The sequence below is a fragment of the Monodelphis domestica genome, chromosome 1 (assembly GCF_027887165.1).
Source record: "Monodelphis domestica isolate mMonDom1 chromosome 1, mMonDom1.pri, whole genome shotgun sequence".
NCBI classification, from domain to species: Eukaryota; Metazoa; Chordata; class Mammalia; order Didelphimorphia; family Didelphidae; genus Monodelphis; species Monodelphis domestica.
Window position 1 is genome coordinate 296,304,938 of NC_077227.1, and position 18,229 is coordinate 296,323,166.

Genomic DNA, 18,229 nt, shown 5'->3' on the forward strand with positions numbered 1-18,229 from the left:
ATACTAAGATATAATAAGCATGAATTGGAATATGATTTAAAGGAATTTCTAAAGCTTTCTAATTTTAACTATGGAGGAATTATTAACACTTTTCTAAGTAGCACATAAAGCAACAGGATGAATCTTGAGCAGAGCTTATTCAAACAGCCTGTATGCAGTTCAGAAACTTTTTTACTGGGCATATTAACATACCTGTATCCAGAAAGCAAATGATTTATAACTAGAATAGCTTTTACTATGGAAAATTAAGACACATGCTCAGCAGAGTAAAAGCATGGTTAGAAGGATTCAATCTGTTTACCAATGGTTAATTATTAAGGCTATCAGGAACTCTGTTACTCAGTACAGTAATTTATTAAGGATTTGAAAGAGGCAATACTATCATGTATTGAAATTGCAGATATTGAAGCTGATCATGATATTGAAAAGAGACCTATGATAATAAGGCAAATTCAAAGGTTACTGGCATAATTTGATTTACTTCTGCAGTGAAGATTTGCAGAATTAGCAGATGAAAGTAATGATTTTAGTCACAGTATTAAGATCTTTTCAGTTATGAAGCTAAGGGCAGTAGTTCAGAAATAACAATTTCTGTGCAATTGTCTGATAATTCTGTGCACATTTTTCTAGCATAGGACAATGCTATAATTTTAATAACTGCACAAGGTGGAAATTTTTCAAAAAGCAAAAATTGTGTGCAGGCAGACAAAGACTTAAGATCCCAGCACACATGGGTCAATTCATAAGTGATTTATAGAATGATATTTTTCTGATTATGGATTTGAAAAAGCAAATATTTAAGCATCTATACATGCTGCTTGGCAAAGTCTATTGTACATCTATATCCTGAACAAGCAGGTGATATCGCTTATCAATGCAAACTGCTGTGGATTAATTTCACCCCTGATAGACATCCATGCATATTTTGGAGCAAAAGGTGCATTTCAGCATGCTCCTGGCACAAAGGTTGAACTGTGAAAAGTGATGGGAGATACTTACTCTCCTGGTTTATGGGTTCAAGCTCAAATGAAGAAGTGAGCAAAGTGATTGCAGATTTTATAAATAACTGTGCACAACTGTCTATTCCAAACAGCTTGGAATGGCAGGGCTTTTAACAGCAATGCAAAGGCTAAATTACATAGCTCATGGCTTACATGCAAGCTATGGTACAAAGAGCTCAAAGGAATTCATGAGCCCCAAGGTTCAAAAACTGAAGGTATATATGTTCTGTCACTTTCTAACTTTCTAAGACCCAATGAGGCTTTCATTTGGGGTCGAGGTTTTCTGTTCTATTTTCTCAGATACATGGAGTCCATGGAAGATGATTAAGAGCATCTGATGGCAAGAAAATCTGCCCAGAAGAAGGACAGAAGGCAGAGGTGTCTGGCACAGGACACCAGAAAAGCAGCACATGGACTGTAAAGACTGCCCTATAGGCAGGTTTAACACACTATGCACACACATGCAATTGTATGAGAAACAATGTACATGCAGAAGAGTATCATTAAGTCACTAACAGATATTCTGTTCTAGGAATATATGGGTATTTGGTAAAAGATCTAACTATTACATGCCTGAAAATTTTGAATGGTACTGGTACAATGTGTAACTTGAAATCATATTATTGGAATTGTTCCATGTTAGCCAAATTTGATCAAATATCAAAAGGGTACAATTGGGAATATTATGACAGTATAAGGAATGCTGTCCACTTGCAGCACAAAAGGGTAATACTATCCAAAATGTAATGATGATTATTGTCTTAAAGGGTACATTATATTTGCAAACAACATGTCTCTATTAGAATCAGACTTATCTAGAAGTCAATTTTGTAAGCTGTGACTGTTCCACTTTCATAAGGAAAGAGGTGGATATGGTATCACTAATCATCTATCTTTTCTACACCCCAGAAAGAATATAAGTTAAAGCTTTGTAACAATCAATATTGAATTTAATGATAAAGATCACATTGTGTGAGATACCTGAATTGGGTTAAAAATCATCAAGATATTAAGACTGTGAGGGACCCAAAGGGATGATAATGTTGGGTCGAGGTCTTGTTTATATGTTCACAGATAATGAAAACATCTGGTCTCCCACGTCATGCTTCATGCCAGCTGATACAGACCAGGAAGAGAAGCAGACGGAAGGTGATGGCATCAGCTACCTACATGCCAGCCACAATCCAGACTCGCTGGAAGGACACTTCTTTGGCGACTAATATCACTCTAGAACAATGACATTACACTATTAGAGACATTGGCTATTAGGCCACTGACGGACACTTGTCATGCTGACATCCATTGAGATGGGGTACCCAGAGCAACATCAAGTATGCTAACTCAGAAGGACTAAATCACACTTGTGTCTGTACAAGACACCAGATACATCCCACATTCCAAAGACTTTGCGATGGGATTGAGATGAAATAGCTACAAATTGTCTAGCTACTAAAGTTTACCTTGTATTTTATATATGATACTGTCAAAAGAAATGTGTATTGTATGCATTGTAAAGCTACCACTTGTATTGTAAGAAATGCTGTTATCAACAAGGGTATAGACCTTGGTAGGACTCTCCAAAGAGTAGGAGATAGAAAACTTTCATTCATAGGATAGATCTGATATTTCTGACATCAAAAATGAGGTGCTAAGCAGAAAATGCTGCACAGACAGGTTTAATGGACAGATGACACTGATGTTACTCTCAGGAAAGGATGAGAGATCAGGGAAAAGACACTAGGAAATCTTTAATCAGGAACTTGAGTTATTGTAAGAGATCATTGACATCCAGGCAGAGATTATGTTCCTGACAATACCAGGATGGACATTAAGGGCTGACTACCAGAGATGTAGTTAAGTGTTAATACCATTGTTAACCATTACTCCTGATACCCTGTTTTTGTGGGTAATATTTTGATAGGAAAAATGTCTTGCTCTCCTCCAACAGTCCCAGAATTCAGACGGCCGCTGGATTCGGGATCTATTGGCTTCCCTTTCATATACTGGAAGACGTTCTGGTATATGGAAGTAAGACCTCATGAAAAACTGAGGACTCTAGGTTTGACAATTTCTGTGGACGCGCAGTCATTGTCTCTCCTAGGTGGAAAAAATTATTATTGCTCAAAAACATGGAGCAAGGGCAATGTATAATCTAAGTTTTACTGTTTTGGAGTATGGATTAAAAACATGACACAATAGGCACAGATAAGCTTGCAGAAAAAGCACATTGAATATTATTCACTGACGATTAGGAATGAAAAAGCTATGTCCAATGCTGTAGGTACAAGAAACTGTAGAAATTGTTTCTACATGGGAAACAACTTAAGCTTCTATTTACCCAAACATTGGTTTGGTGGAATGAATTTTGCAAATATTGGTAATGGTATAGGCTTGGTTACCATATTGATGGGTTTATTTATACAAGCAGAGATTTAAAATAAGGAAGACATTAGGAATATGCAGTCAGAACTTGAAATATTACTTCATTATCACCATCATGGTTATTTAAGCTACAATTGAGAATGTAAAATGGATGGGAATATTGGTATTTGTTAAAAATTGCACTGTGATTGATGTATTGATGTTTTTGCACAGCCTGTAATGGTGCAAAATTATGTTCATATACAAGGCGAATTTTGATCTATTTAGATCAGGAATTAGAAATCATTGGGAAAATAAGTTCTGATATTTTACATTGGCTCAGTTTCAAAGATACCACATAGACAGTGAGCCAAGAGAATCTTGTATTAATTTTGGGATCAGGTTCCCAGGATCAATTTTCTGAGATCATTTGACATGTGATAACATGATCCTCCAGAATTGTTAAGAGAGGATGTTTTTCTTTGAAGGGATCTCTCCCAACACACAAACAAAAAGAAAAGGGAGAGGAATCTTATAGAGATCAGTATTTATATTTTTAGAGGAAACTTTTAAAGTCACTCTTGATTGATCAACCTTGATTTTCTTCTTTTACACTATTAAGGCCAGAATTTTTAAGTACAAGGAAAGTACTGTTAATGCTCTGATCCAGAATTATGAAGGTGCAAAGATTTCTAGAATTGCAGTCACCCAACAGTCGGTGAACATGAGAACATGACAGCAATTGTTAATTTTCGGATGACCATACTGGAGAGTGATGTCTGATTGCATGTAAGGGGAATCATAATGAATCTTTCATTATGGACCAGACAGCCTCAGCCACGGTTACATTTTCCATGTGAAATGGATGTTTGAGGTTGGGAAATGCAGAGACATGGCGTACTGACACCCTCAGTCGCTGGACGTCCTGGCATCGAGCTACCAACCAGTTTCCTATGTGGCAGGCATCTGGCAGTGAGCACGGAAAGATCCCCAAGATGCAGTATCAGGACGAGAGAAAGGAAGGACTTATCCTTCATCTCCAGGGATAGTATTTTGCTAACTGTTGAAAAGGCTGACCACTTCTGATAGTCCAGACTGTGAATGGTGGCATGTTTGGTTATTGCACCTGTCATGTGAACCATGGAGTTCTACCTCATTAGATCAGGATCAGTAGCATAGAAATTATTTTCTTAATATTTTTATATCTACTAAGACTGTTGCATTGATCTTGAAATGCAGACAGGCAGATAGAAAGATCAGTTTGGGAATTTTTAAGATTGATCACTGAATCAGTTTATGCTGATGTTCATTCTTGATTGGGATATCTAAGTTATACAATCAGGATAGGTTTTTCATCTCTGTATCAGAATATGATTATGCACCAGAGTGTTTGTATTTGTTAATGCTGTAATGTTGCTACATTTTGATATTACACTATTCATTTGTGTGTAAAACAAAAAGGGGGAGATGTAGCAGCCCACTCCTAACTAGGGGCAAGGGGAACAGTCAGTCTTGGGCATGCTCAGTAGTGCTCATGGCTGGGAAGGCCTCTGACCCTTGACCCCAGCTTCTCCCAGGTTAGGCGGGAAAACAGGTTTCTTTGTTCTCACCTGGTTAAGAGAAACCACACCTATGCCTTGTCATTGACCAATGAGAATCATCCCTATGTACTGTGTATATTTGCATATCAAAAACTATATCTAGCCCAGCAGGCTCCGCCTTCTCTCTCTCTGCCCTCTGCTCTCTGCTCTCTTCTCTCTGCGCTCTGCACTCCTTCTCTTTCAGGCTACCTGATGGCTGTCCTTGCAGGAGCTTGGCCTCTGGCCAAGCTCCATCTTTAATCTTTCTCTCTCCCCCTTTCCTTTATATACCATGCTTTTGCCTCAATAAACGACTTCTCTTTGCATACCATGTGAGAGCTGTCCGTACCTTCTTTCTCTCTTCCCCTTTCCTTCTCTCTCTCCCCCTTTCCCTCTCAGGGGTCGTAAGGGGCTGGTCCCCGGCATTGATTTATCTAAATTTGATAGTGGTTGGTTCAGATCTCCCACTAATATTGTTTGACTATTTCCTCCTTCAATTCTCCTAGTTTCTTCATTAGAAATTTGGATGCTATACCATTTGGTGCATACATGTTGATTAGTGATATTTCCTCATTGTCTATAGTCCCTTTTAACAAAATATATTTACCTTCCCTATCCCTTTTAATCAGGTCTATTTTTGCTTTGGCTTTGTCAGATATCATGATTGCAACTCCTGCCTTCTTTCTATCAGTTGAGGCCCAAAGGGTCTTTTTCCATCCTTTTATTCTGACCTTGTGAGTATATACCTGCCTCATGTGTGTTTCTTGAAGGCAATATCTGGTAGGATTTTGGATTCTAATTCATTCTGCTATTCATCTACATTTTATGGGTGAGTTCATCCCATTCACGTTCAAAGTTATGATTGTCACTTGTGCATTCCCTGGCATTTTGATATCCTCCCCTAATTCTGACCTTTCTTCTTTAGCTATAACCTTTTAAGCCAGTGAGTTATTTTAAATCAGTCCCCCTAGTCCCCTCCCTTGATATGTTTCCCTTTCTAGCCCCTCCTTTTGTCCCCTTCCCCTCCCCACTCTCCTCTCCCTTTTTGTGTTCCCTCCTCCCTAACCCCATTGGTTTCCCCTTCTCCCTTACCCTGTTGGATAAGATCGAATTCAGGATCCCAATGGATCTAGATGCTCTTCTCTCTCAGAGTTGATTTCACTGAGAGTAAAGTTTAAGTAAAAACTCTCTTCCTCTCCTTTTTTTTTAAAGAGCATAAGTATGCACAATATAATTTGCACAGAGGCTATTTACAAACAGAAACCACTAGTTTGGGAATCACAATTTCTGAGACATTATCATGCAGAGTGACTTTTGTTCACACCACATGCACAAAGACAGAATGGGCTAGAGTACAACAGGTACTAATACTGGAGAGTTTTCTTCTATAAAAGCTTGGAAAATACAGAGTAGAGCTTGCCAGCAATCACCTGAGGAAGCCAATCAATGGCTTCCAGGCTAGGCAGTAACTGTGTTTGTCCTCCAAGAAAAGGAGAAAGGAAAAAAGGGAAAACTTTGTAACACTTGTGGTAACACTCCCAGGCAGAAAAACAGGGTGTTCCTCATCTTGAAGGTAAAAGCATTTCTCCTATGGCCTAGCTAAAGAAACTACAACACCAAGAATCAGGTGAGAACAAGAGATTATAAGGCTATTGTACTAAAGCCTGATGTTAACAATGTGTAGTTTTTTTGTTTTAAAATAAAGATTGACACATAGAACTGAAATGTAAAATAAGAAAAAAGTCATATAAAAAGGTTAGACACTAACAAAAATACAAGCCCAGAATCAGCTTTGTGGGTTTGGGTGCTGGAGAAAGAGGTAGGACTATCTACAGGTTATTTACAGGATTTGGGGGGACTGGGGGTAGAGGAAAGAAAGCTTCAGTGTAAACAATTTGGACTAATTCCACAATACTGGCCCACATGAGATAGTTATTGATTTCTAAAGTAAAAAAATAGGCCCCACCCCACCTCATAAATATGTAAACAGAAAAGATCATTGAACAGAGACAACCTAGTTGCATCCCAGCTCAGCTGCCATTTGCTTACACAGGGCTAGCTTCCTGTCTGCTAAGGAGGTAAGCCTCCTTGACTGCTGGAGGCACTTGACCTGTCACCTCTTTCAAGACTCTCTGGCCTCTCTCTACACTCCCCATAAGTGAGAAACAGACTTAGCCAGGTTGGGTTAGCCACACAACTAAGTCCATACCTGGCACCCTCACCCTAACAGTCTGCAGAGTTCCTTGAGTTCCTTGCAAACCAAGACCTTACATAGCTCTGTCCTTCCCTCTGTACCTAAGACATCTGAAATAACTATTTTTAAACGTTTGGCACAGAAGAAACATGATGGCTATGGAATAAAGCCACAACAATACTGGGAAAATTCAATAATGACACATGCAGAGGGGAAAGGGGAAACTGCACTAGTACCTCAAAACCAGAACTAGATTTCCATGCATTTATGGGGACAGGGTGCAGGAAAGAAAATATGTGGAGTCAAGATTTTATAGGCTCCCTATACATTCAAAAGAGGAGGCTATGCCAAGGGTCCACACTGATACCCATGAGCCTGACACAGCTCACCCCTCAGGAGGAGCTTGATACAGGCCACAGGTAGAAAATCTGGATCCAACTTCAGGTCTGTAGCACTAAGTGTCCTTTTTGAAGGAATGCAGCAAAGGAGACTTTTTAAAAATGATGTATAGCAATGTCCACAAAAAGGGTTGGGTAGAAGGATGCTTCAGGAGAACAACATAATCCTAATACTCAGTCCCTTTTCTCCTCTTACTGGCTGACCTTCAGTATGCAGACACTGTTGATAAATGATCAGCCATCAATGGTAGGCAGCCAGAATGCCATGTTAGAACATGCACTGGCAAAGGTCATAAACTTGGGATTGAATTGCAAACAGGTTATGGGACCAGTATGTTTCCCATCCAACACAGCCACCTTTATGCCACTTTCTCCATTCCAGACATGAATTTTACCATCATCTTAGCCAATCATGATAAACTGAGAATCCACAATAGTATTCCATTATAATCTTATACCACAACTGGTTCAGCCATTCTTCAATTGATAAATATCCCCTCAGTTTCCAATTCTATGCCACCACAAAAAGAGCAATTAATTTTGTTAATTAAGTTAATTAAAATAAACTGGAAATTTCACCTTACAAAATGAGTCATTCTTGCTCATGTGTTAGGTATTGAAAAAAACTAAGGCTATAGATAAATATTAATGAGATTAATGGCCATGGGCCAGACTGGAATTGGATACTTTTTAAAACTAAATTTCTCTCTAAATTCAGTGGTAGCTCTATCACCTAAATGTTTAAAGTGGTCTTAAACTAAATGGTGATTGAATTATATCAAATCCTGGTAGAACAGCTACCCTTACAACAAACATGCTAAATCCAGTGTAACATATACCCTAGGCAGGTTTTTAGACTATTGAGGAACTATGGACTATGGACACAGAAGATATAGAAAGGGGAAAGGAAAAAAGAGAAAAGGAAAAAACAACTCATAGACTGGTACTCCCAACCATCAATCGCTTCTCCATCCCAGAAGGGCTATAGGCTACTCCTATGCAATAACATTTTGAATGAAATGATAAAGATTACACTGTATAGTAGCCCTGGATTTGGTTGAATATTACCAGATAAAGACCATAGGGGACCCACCAGGATGATAACATTGGGTCAAGGGTTTGCTTGTATTTCTACAGATAGTGGAAACATCTGGTCACCCACAGAGCACATCATGCAATGGGACACAGGACCAGGAAGAGAAGTAGACGAACAACACAGATGACATCAGTTAGCTGCACACCAGCCACACTCCAGACATGCCTGATGAAACACACACACCAACTGACTGACATTACACTTCTTTTAATTATATTTACTATTATTCCCCTGATGGACACTTGTCATGCTGAAGTCTATTGGTCTATTATACCTAAACCTCCTATATTAAGAATGCTAACATGCCTGGTATGCTATATAGACAGTGATAGATTCGGAGATAATCTCACTTGCCCTGGACCTCTCTCTGGTAGGGGCTTGTAGCTAGAGCATTTACTTGCAATCCATTATCTTACTGACATGGGTGATAAGCAGAACAATGCATCGGGATACATCAAAGTTATCACTCTTGTTTTAACATAGTTTATGCAAAATTTCTGTTTACAGGAAAAGGTAATATTTCTTAAGTTTCTCTTATATTTGATAAAGAAGTAGAGCAGATCCGAGAAAGAAGAAACTTGACTGAGAGATTATCTGGATGATTAAGGGTCTGGCAAATCCTGAACCTGGCTTTGATATGCTAATTCCTAGTCTACTTGTGATGCTAATCAGTAGAGCCAGCCTAAGCACTATTTAAAGCTGCCTCAGTGTCAGTAAGAATCTGTTTGAGCAATACCAGACTTTCCTAGGAATATAGCAAAGACCCCTCATTTCCTTTATAGAAGGTTTCCAAGACTTCTTAACAAATGTGAAATTCTGATATGGCCACAAGAAGAAAATTATCTTTGCAAAGATATCTTGTTTTTTTACTGCTTCTTGGCCATTGCCATGACACTCAGTGTGACTATTATCATTTTTCTCATGGCACTTCAGTCACTGTTCCCTTTACCACAAAGGACCATATCCATTATTTGTTTTCTTAAAATTCATTTGGTATCTTCAGAGAAAAAAATGTGTCTCAAAGTGTGATAATTAAAATGTTTTGGGAGCAAGGGAAATATATAACAATTATGACCGCTGAAATATGTTTTCTACTGTGTCTTGGTTTTATATAAATATAAGATAGTCGCCAGGGAATATATTCCCAATTTATGAATATGCCCAAGTCAACTGGGTTTTATAGAGAAATTTAATTTATAATACACTGATTAATCAATAGAAAAAGAGAGAAAGTAAGAAAGGAATAAGAATGAATAAATCAGTCAATTGGTTTTATCACTCACCCAAGATCTCTCTAGGTAAGGCTTCTCATGCCAACCTCAGGCTCCACCTTTAAGAGAGCTTCCTTTCAAGAAATGTTTCCAGAGAATTCTCCTCCTTCAGAGCCAGCCTTCTCTCCTGGTCCTCCAACAGAGCAACCTCCTCAGTCCTCCTTCAGATCCACCTCGCTCAGAGCAAAACCTCTCAGAGCAAAACCTCTCGAACCCCCTCAGTCCTCAGACCCCGCTATCTTTAAGGAAACCATCTAAGTTCCCTCCCCTCAGTTCTCACATCTACCAATCACTGTCCATGTCTTCCCTGTGCCAATGGTGGCTCTAGTTTAACCCAGGACTGCCCAGAGGTCTGCCTCTTTGCACATGTCTGTTGAAGGTCATATTCTCAAATAATTAAATCTTGATCCTTGCTGCAGCCCTTCCTAAATCCTTTTACTCTGAGTAAGGTGGAGATTGTATTTTCCAAGACCTGGTTCTGTCATTCCAAGTATCTCTATTGTATCAATTCTAAAATCAATCATGACTCAAAGAAATTCCTGTTCTATGCTTAAGCATAGGTCAAAGCCCTTTCCATTGTTTAGCAAAAGGTTTCTGTCCTAAAGTAGTCTTAGGTAGGGAGGAGAAGGACCCTCCCATGCCAAGGGTTTTCACATTCCAATAGAATTCTTACTATCAGTAGGACATTTTTCCAGTATGAAATTTCCCAGTGGGGAAATTTCCAACATTCATAAGTCTAAGAAATTTTAAGGTTTACAATAGCAACTTAGAGTCATGAACTGTGATTAAGAAGTGAGAAATAAGTATTTTACTATGTATAGGCATTTTAAGAAATAAACAGTTTTACCTAGAGTAAAGCTATTGCCTATGTTGTATTGCTTGAGGTATATTGGTAAGGCCTTTTTCCAAAAAACTCTTTACAGTAGCCTACCATACTCTATAAAATTATTAACTTTGGGTTAAAATATCCTATTTAAAATCAACAATACTAAAGTCATTCCTTAATTCAAAGCATATAGTCAAAGGATATACACCATGAATACTGTCTGAAATGCCAATTATATTATTTATATGAGCTGATATAGAGTGGCTAAGAAAATAATATAAGCAATGTCTACAACAATGGAAATATAAAGAAAAACTGTTAAAAACAATGAAAAATAAATGTTGCAAAATTACAAATAATAAGCTTGGTCCAATATAAAATGATAAGTGATGATACTTCTGATTCCTTTTCAGTGGTTGGTGTAAACCTCAAAATTTCTTAGACTTATAAATGTTGGAAATTTCACCATTGGGAAATTTCATACTTGAAAAATTTCCTATTGATAGTGGGTCTTGACTATTGGAATGTGAACCCCATTGGCATGGGAGGTTCCTTATCCTCCCTTCTTAAGATTACTTTAGGACAGAAACCTTTTGCTAAACAATGGAAAGGACTTTGACCTATGCTTAAGCATAGAACAGGAATTTCTTTGAGTCATGATTGATTTTAGAATTGATACAATGGAGATACTTGGAATCAATCTCCACCCTATTGAGTCCTAACAGGATTGAGTAAGGGCTGCAGCCTAGATCAAAATTTAATTATTCCAATCTCTACCCTACTCAGGTTAACAGGATTTAGAAAGGGCTGTAGCAAAGGATCAAAGATTTAATTATTTGAAAATATGACCTTCAACAGACATGTGCAAAGCCAGAGACCTCTGGGCAGTCCTGGGTTAAGCTAGAACCTCCATTGGCACAGGGAAATTGATGGACAGGTAGATGTGAGGACTGAGGGTAGGGAACATGGATGGTTTCCTTGAGGATAGGGGGGTCTGAAGACTCGAGGGGGTGGAGGAGTTGGTCGGAGTGGTTGCGGTGTGCTCTGAGAAGCTTGCGCTGAAGGAAGCTGAAGGTGGGGGCCTCGGAGACTGTTTCTCCATTTTTGGTCACGTGAGTAATAGGGACTGATCTCCTTTCATTGCCCCAGCTATCTAAGGGCTTGGGCCTTTTGGCCCAGCCTAAACAGAAGGGGTATTTAAGCCCTATTCCCTTCTCTCCCCTTTCTCTCTCCCTCCATCTCTCTATCTCTAATTCCTTTCTTCCTCCTGTTTGTAATTAAAACTCCATAAAAGGTTGACGGCTGACTTGAGTTTTCATTAAGGAATTACATAGCTGAATTCCTTGGCGACCTTAAATTAATATATATCAGTCTTTTAAAAGTGATTTCCTTGTCACATTGGAGAGGGATGGCCCACAATTCTACAACATAGCATAGAGTGTAAGTTTTTTATGTATTAATTTGCTTTGCTAATTTTTTCTCCCTTCTGTTTTTTTTCTTTTAAATGTATTTTTTTTTATTGTTATAAAGAATGCCACTCTAAGAAGAAGGGGGAGACTACAGGGGAAATTTTAGATGACAAAAAAACAAAAGATATCAATAAAAGTTTATTTAAGATGAAGAAAAAAATGAATATCCTCTTTAAGATGTTAATTCTTTTAAAAGGTTTAATACCTTTAAATTTTTATTGCTAATTCATATATAAAATGAAAGTTAAAGCTGTAATAAGAAAAGAGAACATGATGACAAGGAGATTGAGGGAAGAAATTGTTAAGGTCCGGGATTTCACCCACCACCATGGAAGTCCACAAACAATGCAAACTGGCAGAGAAAGGCCTTTTATTGAACTGATACGCGCATCAGTGGGAACCTCTATCATCAGAGTTCCGAGTTGCTTCTGACAGGCTGGGCTTTTTATACTTTTCTGTAGGCACCTTATCTACTATATACCATCCTTGGAATTTTGCCTGCATGTATGGCTCTTATCAGCTTCCTACTATTCTTGGAACTTTGACAATTCTATATTATTGGGGTCTTCCTGGCCTGTTGCTTGACATATTTATTGGGGTCTTCCTGGACTTTATCTGGTACCTACTGCAGCTGGCGGTTTGGCATATTTATGGTTCTGACAAGTTTCTCAAGGCTGACCAGCTCATTAGGCCTTCCTGCTAGGATTTGGTATATTTACGGTTCTGACAGGTCAGCTTGTTAGGCCTTCCTGTTTTCTCAAGTTTGGCTATTTTCCGGCCTCCCTCAAAATTAAGTCAGAAAGATGAGTTCCTATCATGAAAAAAAACAACAGATTTTCATCTTTGGTTTGGGCTGAAGATTCTCCAGGTTAAATAGAATATCGTCTGGGGAAGAGACTAATCCTAGAAGGGTAGTATTAGCCCAAACCAGTAATCTTTCCAGAAACAAACCATGTCTCTTTAGGAACTTTCCATAATAGTTCATTGAAGAACTGGCAGACCTCTGACCTGCAAAAGAAGAAAACTCTCCATTAAACTCTTTTATGGTGGCAGGAAATCAGATGGAAAGGGAGTATCAAAAGATCATAAAAGAAATTCAGTCTTTAAAAATTAGAACTGGGCAAATAGAAGCTAATGACTTCTAGAAACTAACAAAATCAAAAGATTAAAAAATAGAAGAAAATATGAAATATCTCTTTAAAAAACAACTTATATGAAAAATATATCAAGGAGAGACAATTTAAGAATTATTGGACAACCCAAAAGTCATGACCAAAAAAAAAACAAGCCTAGACATCATACTACAGGAAATTATCCAAGAAAACTACCCTGATTTTCTCGACAAGAGGGTAAAATAGATCACCTCCTGCATTCCCAAATTAATTCCCCAAATTACAACTCCCAGGAATATTATAGCCAAGTTCAGGAGCTTCCGGGCAAAGGAGAAAATACTACAAACAGCAAGAAAGAAACAATTCAGATATCATGGAGCACAGGTAGGAATACACAGGATCTGGCAATCTCCTGAAATAACATAAGGCTTGGAATATGATATTCCAGAAGGCAAAGGAAGTGGGTTTCCAACCAAGAATCAATTTCCCAGAAAAACAGACTATATTCTTTCAGGAAAAAATATGATCATTTAATAAAATGGAAGGTTTCCAATCATCCCTAAAGAAAAGACCAGACTTAAACAGAACATTTGATGCTTAAATACAAAATTCAAGAGAAGCATAAAAAGCTAAATAAGAAAAAGAACAAAATCTAAGGGCTTCAATAAGTTCAAATGGTTTATATGAAAAGATCATATTTGTAACTCTTAGAAATTGTTATCAGTATCATAATAGTTAGAAGAAGTTTACATAGAGGGTGTAGTAGTAAGCTGTTTAGGATGATATGTCAAAAAAGAATAAAAATAAAACCAGGGGTGCAAAAGAGGGTAATACTGAGAGAAATGGGAAAAGATAAGTGAATCGGGGCAAATTATAAAGAAAGCACATAAAGAGGTGGGGGTGGGGAGAAGACTAATACTAGGGAAGTATGAAGATAGGATTAACTTCCCCCTAGTCCATTTTTAGCTAAACAAATCAAGAACTTAAAGTACCCCTATTTAACACTAAGTAAGAGAGTTTGCAAGTCACTTACTAGAATAAGCTCAAACCTCCAAAGTTCACAGCACCCCCACCCTACCTTGGGCAATGCTAGGAAAATTGAAAGACTGTGATTGGTTCCCATAAAATGGGGAAGTGGCAGGAAGTGGTGTTGAGAAAACTGCTTTTAAAAGGCCTGCTCAAGGATACAGTCATTCTCTCTGCATCAGTGAGCCAGACTGGAGGAGGAGGCTCTTTCCCTGGATCCTGTGTTGGATTGTGGTGTTGATTAGAGTGATTCCTTCCTTGGTTCTTTGGTGAGGAGAACCTTTATGCTCCTTGGAGCTTCTCAAGTTCTCAACTGCCTGGACAAAGTGGAGAAAGACTGGAAATGAGCTCCCAGGTATGAAACCCCCAGAGGAAGTTGGGAAAAGCATTAGAAAGTAAAGGAATAAAATGGTCTTTCCTCAAAATAATAATTAGTACTTATTTACAACCATCAGAAAGTATTATCTGCAATGGGAACAAGTTAGAAGCCTTCCCAAAAAAGATAAGAAGTGAAGCAAGGATGCCCATTATCACCACTATTAGTTAACATTGTGCTGGAAATGCTAGCTGTAGTGAATAGAGAGTAAAAAGAAATTGAAGAGATCAAAGTAGGCAATGAGGAAACTAAATTATCACTTTTAGCAAATGATATGATGGTAGACTTAGAGAAGCCTAGAAAATCAATTATAAAGCTAATGGAAATAATTAATAACTTCAGCAAATTTGCAGGATACAAAATAAACCCACATAAATCATGAGCTTTCTTATATATTTCCAACAAAACTCAGCAGCAAGAGTTAGAAAGGGAAACTCCATTTAGAATCACTACAGACAATACAAAATATTTGTGAATCTATCTGCCAACCCAAACTCAGGAATGTATAGTTGGAAAATCTTGAACCCCAGGACTATGTTCCCCAGAATTTTTTTTTCATTACTCAGCATCCCTTTCCCTGGGTCCTCATGTTTGTGTTGTTATGTTATTGCTTATAACTTTCTGGGGCTCCTCCCTTCTCTCTCTTCTCTATTGAGACTGCAGCTGGAGTTAGTTAGCTCCCTTTGAATTCTAGTTTTTAATTTTAATAAATCTTAGAAATATAATACTTGAGTTATTGTATATTAATTTTAATTCTCACAATTTGTCCTACCATGAAAGAACAAAATTCTCAAAAATTTTTAAGATAGACTAGATAAATTTTTGCAAACCATGTTTTTTCTCCTGCTGCTTCTCCTGTTCATGTGCTTGACCTAGTCCTCTGCCTGCTGCTGCAGCTTCTTGAAAGATCTCCCAGTCCCATTGCCTGTACTCCTGTGACTGTTAGCAGCTCTACCCAGCCCAGAGTCTCTGCCTGCCTGGGGCCAGAACCCTCCCCCCCCCCATTCCCCCACCTCTGGCTGTGAGCCTGTGCTCACACAACCTGGGAAATTCTTTTTTTAATTTTTATTTTTTATAAAAACCCTTCCCTTCTCTCTTGGAATCAATACTGTGTATTGGTTACAAGGCAGAAGAGTGGTAAGAACTAGGCAATGCAAGTCAAGTGACTTGCCCAGGGTCACACAGCTGGGAAGTGTCTGAGGCCAGATTTGAACCTAGGCTCTCCTATATCTAGGTCTGGTTTTCCATCCACTGAGCCACCCAGCTGTTCCCCTGGAAAATTCTTGAGAACTGGGTGAAGTATAAATCCCTTTCCCCTCCACCCTGTGGGTTTCCAACCTTTCTTAATCATTTTTCAGCAGGGGAGAAAAGAAAATTGTGCTATTCAGTTCCACCCCTTCTAGTTTTCAAGCATATTTTTTTTTAAATTGACTTTGGGCTCCTACTGAAGGCTGCTACTGAAGGTTTTTTCACAGGCAGGGCACATAGCCAAAAAATCAGTAGATTTGAAGTCAGAGTTTTGGGGTTTTTAAAAACCAGCCCCCCATATGCAAATGGGCAATTGTTCTTCCTCAAAGTTTTGTCTTTTTTGTTTACCCTGTAAATATAATCCATTCTGCTTTATTTTTTTTTTTGAGGAATAATGCTGAAAAAAACTTTCATTTCCACAGAGCCTTACAGAGCTCATGCAGCTTATAGCTTTAGGATGTGTTTTCTTACTTCTGATCCTGGGGAGTTTTGTGCTGATTGGAAACTTTGAAGTTGATAGCTTGACTAATCTTTAGGTTCAGATGGGAGGTGCATTTTACACTCCTTTGCTACTCTGGCCTGCCCAGTCTCTAAAATATATCCAATTTGAGATTCCTCCATACTATGTTCATTGTATAACTCTCCCTCACTATGAGGAACTCCAGAAGGGGTGATAAAAGAAATGCAAATGGATGATAAATACTGGGGAGGGAAAGAAAATTTAATGAGATCTGGAGGTGAATTTTAAACCTTTTCAGACTCCATTGTTTTATTGCTTGCTGACTATTTTCAGTTTGGTCCTTTCCATAATAGTGAAGTCTTTTGGAATTGGAGAAAAGGATTTTTGAATTCACTGCCTGTCAATGCTTTTTATATTTTGCTAATTGCTTTAAGGTCTTATATTCATCTAATCTTTCTGTTACACTGAATCATTTTAATCTACTGTTTTGGCTATTGGATATATTAGATATATTCTGTTACATTGTTCTTTATTTGTACCTTTCCCCTATGACTGTACTGAAGAACATCATTGTTAAAAGCCAACAAACAGCCTTTTATTTCTTTTTGCCTTTGTTAAATTGTCACTTAGATGATTATGGATGAACTTCATCAAAATTGGTTATAACTTGTATACAACCTTTAGAGAATTTAATGAGCTAAGAATTTCAATTATTCAGAAATTACTTTTAGATAACTACTAACTTCTAGATGGATGGTATAATCTATTTCCACCAGAACAATCTAGGTTTCTTGGTGATGTTTGAGATCCCAAAAGGTTTTTATCAGCAGTATAGAGATTTATGTTTTTTGCTAGGCTCTTCTGCAAAATTTTGGAATAATGGCAGTAATAGACTGTGTTAAAACTACCTTTGCCAAGGTTGAAAGAATTGAAACACCTGTAAAAACTTGTGACAAGTATCCATCAGTTCACAGTTTTTTTTAATGTCATACAGCAAGTGACTATATACAGCAACTCATATGATAGTCTGTTTGCTATTGTCATTAACTGGGCTAGTGTGAATTTTGGGGATTTTGATATTTTCCTTAAATGTGCATTGTCTAGTGGTTTATAAATCTGTTACTTTGTGAAAATTATTTGCACTCACAGAGTGGTTCGTGGCCAAGTTTAAAAGAAAATGGATGTCATTTGGGGATGAGAAACCTTTGTATTCTACCTCTCCTTGCTTGACACAGTATGTCACTGATTGTAAGCTATATATTTTTTATTTTTAAAACTTTTTTATTATTGTTTTTCCTTGTATGTGCAATATAGTATTTGAGTTTTATTTTTTCTCTCCTTTTTGTATTTGAAGCACATGTCACCAGTATTGAGAAGATTTTCTATAACTTTTTCAATTTTTGCAGTAATCTAAGTTTAAAATACATTTGCCCTAATGTCAATGCATACCTCCCAAAAAAGGTTTAGACTATATAAATGATGTCATTGATTGTTTAACAAAATTATGGGACTTTGCTCAATGATTGTGTATGATTCCAGGAGAAGGAAATACAAAAAAGAGCCACTACACAGTGCCAAAGAAGCAAAAAGCTACTCACTAACCAATAGAACACAAGATCAAGGAGACCAATCAATTCCAGTGGGATTGATGAAACTTTGAGCCAAGACAAGAGGACTTGAACTTGTTTCAGGTTTGAGGTTGTGGTTGTTTTGACATGTCAGAGGCAGGACTTCCCTAAACTCTATCAAGCATCTCATGTTGGCTGCCTTCCTAGTTCCCGTAATCTAGTCCCTTTTCTGTCTTTCATATA

General features: G+C 37.8%; 1 long non-coding RNA gene across 1 annotated transcript in view; it reads right to left on the minus strand.

Moving 5' to 3' along the window:
* Positions 1-12,432: 12,432 nt before the first annotated feature.
* The window catches only part of LOC103100236 (uncharacterized), a 100,731-nt gene continuing 94,934 nt past the window's right edge, over positions 12,433-18,229 (minus strand). Inside the window, exon 4 of the long non-coding RNA XR_457487.2 lies at positions 12,433-13,204. This is a non-coding gene — a long non-coding RNA (uncharacterized LOC103100236). The remainder of the gene's footprint in view (positions 13,205-18,229) is intronic.